Source organism: Aedes albopictus, chromosome 3 (genome assembly GCF_035046485.1).
Source record: "Aedes albopictus strain Foshan chromosome 3, AalbF5, whole genome shotgun sequence".
Classification (NCBI taxonomy): Eukaryota; Metazoa; Arthropoda; class Insecta; order Diptera; family Culicidae; genus Aedes; species Aedes albopictus.
The window spans coordinates 191433868-191440466 of NC_085138.1; positions in this window are offsets into that span (position 1 = coordinate 191433868).

Below are 6599 nucleotides of genomic sequence, written 5' to 3' on the forward strand. Positions count from 1 at the left end.
AAGTTGTGAAAATTTCATCAAAATCCATCGAAAAACAAAAAAGTTATGACCATTTTTGTGCTTTCCCGAAGATGGAAAATGTACGTTGGCTGGATGAAGGTTAGTTATACAGCTACTCAAAAAAGCGGTTTTCAGTCTAAGACAACAAGTAAATTAAGAACGCCTCGAAGGGTGCCAAAAACATGCCCATTGGAGCCAAATACAACGGTACCATGCTGTATTCAGTGATTTTATCCATTTTGAAGAAATTTACTGGAATATGGAGTGTCTGTAAGGTGGAGATTAGAATAACGCAATATGCTATTCAGCATCCAAATACGACTGCAAGGGGCTGGGGTAGTAACAGTCTGTGGGGACTAATTTTTTTTAAAGATATCGATCCCCTGATATCATCTGGGGGTATGCTGAATGCCAAACAATATATCAAAACTATATCTGTTGTCTAGGATAAACACTTTGTTGAGAACTTCATTTATAATGATGATAACTGGTATTTTCATGAAGAGAATGCTTCATATCACAAGGTGAAATATCAATTGATTGGTTTCAAAGCCATGGCATTTCTGTCCTAGCTTGATCGTCAACTAGCCTAGACAACAATCGTATTGAGAACACTTGAAGTATATTGATCAGCAGTTGTAAAACTATCAAACTAAAAATCGCCAGGTATTCGTTGTATCTTTCATGGATATTTGTTCAAAATTCACCAAACGCCAATGGCATAAACTTATGATCCCGATTCCAAACCGTGCTAAAAGAATATTTAAGGCTCGTGAAAGTATTATAACCTCGATGATAAAAAGTTTCTGAGATAGGACATCATACCTTCTTTAGTAGGTCAACATAGTGCCTATAATTTTGGCCAGACAGTTTTTGACCAATTTCAAGATTTTAATTAGTTTTTCTATGTTGATAATCGTTTGGAGTAAAAAACGTTGTATTGTTAATATGTAGTCAATAGAGAATAATACTAAAATAATTGCATTTGAATAAAGCTATCTCAAAGGGAGATTTATCAACCTAAACATAGTATCATGAGCATTGCCTATAATTTTGGCCAGTACTGTATGTTAAAATCAGTATTTTTTACCATGTTATATCGTAGATGGTATTATGTTCTAAACATTCTAGAAGAAAAAAATGCTCAAAACTACAGTTTTCTTTATTTTTTTTCGATTGCAAAAAATGCTAGAAAACCGAGTAGCGAAAAACAATGTGGGTAAAATGAACAAACGATGGGGGTAAAATGAACACATATTTGAAAGTTAATTTAAACGTGTAATTTCGATATTTTCAACTGCATGCCAGTAAATTTGATGTAAATTGTATGTGCTACGATTTTGAAACTTCTTATATAAAGTTTGCAAAGTACTGAAATAATTATTCGAAAAAAAAAATGTACTCAAACAGGCGAATATTCTAATAACAATCTTATTTTGTTGAAGTAAGAAATGTTTTCTTAACTTTTTACTCTAGTTATGTAACGATATACGTTAGAGATTTCAGTATACCGAGTTTTAACAAAATCTTGAAAAATTATATAAAGTTTGAATCAACTGTTCATTTTGCCCCAAGCTCTGTTTGTTTTAAAGTTACTTCTAAAATTTTATTAAATCAAAAACTATTTTTTGTAACTACGTTGCGAAAGTATTCATTTTTCCGTCTGTGTAAGGGTAACGAAACGGCCTACTTTTGCACACTTGAACAAGTGTGCCGAAAAGTACTACTTTTCAGCACTCTTAAGTGTGCCGAAAAGTAGTACTTTTCGGCACTGTTGCTTGAATGGCCAATTTTACACAATTTTGCACAGTTTTCCATCGTTAATAAAGTGAATCCGCCGGAAGTCTATCAATTTCATGTCCAGGCACGTGTCGCAGGTCACTTCCGGTATTATTTCATCGAAAACATCTCCTCCTTGAAGGAAAAGTGCCAGACTGAACTGGACGGACACTTGAAAATTTATGACAGTCAAATCGGCCTGTTGGTCTATTGAACTGACTACTTGATCGGAAAATTAGTTTATGCACGTGTACGTCTACTTACTGTTTTCTCGGAATGCGCGCGTGTAGCTAGAAACGATTGTACTCCATGGATGTTTTCCGTAATTACAAAAAATGTTGTATGCAACTCGTTGCAAAACTCGATTTTTTCAGCACTCGTTGTATTTATCCAACTCGGCAAGCCTCGTTGGATAAATGTACAACTCGTGCTGAAAAAATCATCATTTTGCAACTTGTTGCATAAATAACTATTTTTTTCTCCACTAAATATTTTGTTTCAGGAGTAAATTATTAGAATATGGTGTCACAAATTTAGAAATTTGCGAATAATGGACGAATTGACCTTAATTACGATTAGCTCAGTTTTACATCAGACCATAGGGGAGACTGAGGAGACTTGATCCCTGGGGAGACTTGTTCCCCCCATATTTTCTCGGAATCAAGAACATTTTTCTTCTAGCATATTTTTTCCAAAACTACTCCTGGACAAACGACTATGTTTTGGCTACAAGTGATTTCGATTGTGTATTGCATTATTTTTTAACGGCTGATGGTTTGTTTTCAGTCCTTCAGAAATCTTTTAGGCCATTCCGAAAAATCTCAATAACTTTGTGAAAATTGAACCAAATCGTGTCAAAATTTCACAGCACATAGTTTAAATAAAATACTTTCAAACTTATTTATCCAAATAAGGCTGTTGTTAACATGTTTTAATGAATTCGGCTTAGTTTACACAACAGTGACATGGGGAGACTTGATCCCACGAGGATTACACACACATTATACATGTAAAAAATAAAATTCTATTCGGAAGCCTCTATTTACTTGGAATTCTAGTCTATTCAACGATAAAATGTGTCAGATAATTATAAGTTTGTTATAAACCAAGAAAAGGGGGATCAAGTCTCCCCATTTTGAAAATGCCGTATTTATCCTTAAAAATTTAAGGAAATCTTACAATTTCAAACACTCCATGTTCATCGAAAATACAAGAAAACTCGAAAAGAAAATGAATCGGAAGACTCTGGAATTATTTTCCCTTTAAATTAACCATGTGCTCAAAAGGGGATCAAGTTTCACCCATTTTTGAAAAATACTTCATAAGACATGCCTCCATAAAAACACAGTTTTGAAAATTTTAACAATAATTTAAAGGCCTTCTGTTATGTTTTAACTTGCAATAGATGTTTACCTGCCATTTTGAACGGAAATGGGATCTAGTTTTGTGTTTTTCTTTAAGTTTCAGGTAAATTAAGAAAAAGGGATCAAGTCTCCCCAGTCTCCCCTATTGTTTGCATGATTTCCGCAATTTTTCTCATTTCCACTTTAAATTAAATTAGTTAATTTTCAAGCCCAATATCAGCAGAAGTACTATGATTTTATGTTGTTGCATAGAACCCAATCGTTAAAATATGCAAAAATAGTCTAAATGATGCAAAACACCACCCTGTTCATTTTACCCACAATTCCCCTAGATGCTGGACTGTATGAAAACCGTGATGACTGGACGAGGGCCGGTTGTGATATTTACTTGAAAACAATATTGAGAGATCTATTTTTAGATTATACAAGCTAGATTTTTTTGAGATTTTTGGTGAAATTTTCGAACATACAAGTCCCTGCATTCATTATGGATTCCACTACACTTTAGTGTATGAGAGTTTGCTAAATTTAATATTTCAAATATAATTTTTTGTCAGTCGCTCTTGTTGTATGACACAAGGTATGACATATATTATAAAAAAATATTAATATTGTTCATAAAACATGTGGCATGTTCACAACTAAAAAAAAGCTTTCGCGGTGCAATATCTGCACCGCGGTGCACGATCGGAGAACCCCTGATCTAATCGATCATTCTGACAAGCGCAATAATTCTTATTTTGTTTGATGCAGTACCTACACTGAAAAACAGGAAAACTCAAATTTGAGTATTTTTAAACTCACTTTTGAGTTCTTTTTTGCATCCTATTTCATTCGCTCTCTTTGTTGTTGTCAAAGAAAGAATAGCAAAACAACCCAACTTTGAGAGTTCGATGCGGGAAGCCAAAATTGAGTAAGTGACATAGAACCGAAAGTTGAGTAATTTTAACTGATGGTTGAGTAAAAAAAACTTCGACTTTAGGTACTTTGGCCGAATACGCCTAAATGCAAACTACCTACCTCAACATCGATTTCATCAACTCAAAATTGGCTTCCCGCACGCAACCTCGAAGTTGGGTGGATTGAACTCACTTTTGGGTACTTTCGTTTCTCCGTGTAGGTTTTTGTAGGCGAATGACAAGGACAACGATGTTTTCTTTACAGTGGTTTATTTCAGAATGATTCTAACTTGTCATTTTTCTGAGTCATAGCCTACTTAATCTTAGATACATTCACCACAATCTACTACAGGTCTTCAGTACTGTTTCAGTAATAACCAGAGTTGCACTCTGTCACTGTCAATGGTAAGCAAATCGTTGATTTTGATAGGCCGACTGTGATCCAAGTCAACGTGCGCTTTATTGAGTCACCGTTACTTTCCTTGTTCCATCAGAACTGGACTGACAGTGATGGTGTGTGGATTACACTGATAGGTCAACTTCTGAAACGAGACCAGTCAATACGATATGGGGCCAAAACGGACCAGCTGCTGATTGGTTGATTTCATGCTATTAAAAAAAGCAAAAACCGTCCGACCGTTCTCGACCGCTTGTGCGCAGTGTTGTCAAAAGCGATTGTAAATACGGTCCGCATACATTTTCATTATGATAAAAGTGCATTATAATAATGAAAGAGAAATAATTTCCCATTCGTAACAATTAATTAAATGTATTAAGAATTTTACAAAAAAAAAACAACATTCAATAACTGTTTTTATGGTCATTGTTTCCACTGCTCGGGAGGGTGCTTTACCAATTCAATCCTACTCAAAATGAAGGATTGGAGCGTGGTTTGTTTTGTTCATTATTTTTTGTATTTTTGTTAGAATTGAGCACTTATAATAACACCAAAAGAAGGAAATAAATCGGTGCCTTCTCGCTTGCTTTCGATAATGAATTTGGGTGTGGTCCTATTTTGAACAATTTGACCTTCTGAAGCTTCTTCTTGAAGCTGATCCTTCAAAAATATTTAGCTCAAACCAAAACTAAAGACGTTTCTTCTTGTCAAAATGTAGGCCTAATCTTTCATCAGGAAGCAGAGTTACAGTATCTCAACGGTGACTATTTTGTTTGAAAATCTTGATACGTGATTAATTTTGAAGAAAATCTAGCTTTAGCGTTATGGTATTTATTTTTTTCAAAGAATTATGTTTACAAACATCATTTAGAACTAATCCTTCATTAGTTTTGATTTACGAACACGCTATGCACAATCAATTATGGAAGTTAACTCCCTTTGCCCGTTCCCCTAAACTCATCACAAAATTTATGGCCACTTCTCATTTATGTTACATACGTAAAAAACTTTGATCTTGAAGCAACATCAAATGTTTGGCAACACTAGCCCGAACGACGATCGAAGCGAAACGTAAATAAACAACAAACATTTTGGAAGAAAAGAAGATTAATAAGAAGCCAGTTGTCCGGTCTCGTCTCAGGTCATCTTTAAAATTCGTTAAAAATTTCAAATGAAGATTTACTAAGATGATATTTTAATATGTGGTGCAAAATAACAAGTTTTGTATATTGGTCATAAAAAAGTTTGGGTTTTGGCGAAAACCACTGAAATATCACCTCGGTTGCAATGATTGTGATCTAGAGTACGGGTCAATATCAAGTCGTTTCCTGTCATTGTCATTTTGATATTGAACGGCCTGGAGTGATAGCGATGATGGTGCAATACACTGATTTTGCGCGACTCTGGTAATAACTGCAATATGCACATTATTGATTGAGTAAAAAAATAAACAACGCATCCCTTTTTCTTGTGGTTTCTTTTCTAAAAAAAAACTACTAACAACCATGTGCCTCCATATTTAGGCATTTCTTAGACTTTTGATGGAAACGGGGAGTGATTGTTGTCATATGATATTGTCTTAGAACCAGGGAAATTATTACATAATGAGAGACTTGCAGACGAAGAAATATTTTCAAGTTTTTACTAGTTCAGAAGTTCAGAACTTTTTAGGTTCTTTCTGTCTATAATAGCGTTGAGATGCAATAAGGGGGTTCACTAAACAGCGTAAACCACTGACTGTGCAAATATTTAGGGGATTTACTAAACATTTTAAATAACTGCATTAGCCATGATTATCTGATTATTGAATTGATTCATGAAATTGCTAATGAAATAATCCAAGATTGCCTTGGTGATCGCGACGTTCAATCGGGATTATAATTAATCAGTGGTTGACATGACTGTTGACTGTCAAGTGAATCCGTTTATTATCCTTCGTAAACATCGCGATCACCAAGGCAGTCTTTCATTATTTCATTTGGAATTCCACGCAACATTTCAATAAGCAGATAATCATGGTTTGCGCTGGTATTTAGCCCATGTTTCCATTATTCCAATTACTGAAAATAGAGCCACGCTTGTTTAGATTTACTCTCCTGTAATTGGCGATGTTTTTCGACTATCCTGTAGCCTAAACCTGTAGCACCCTAACGATCAATA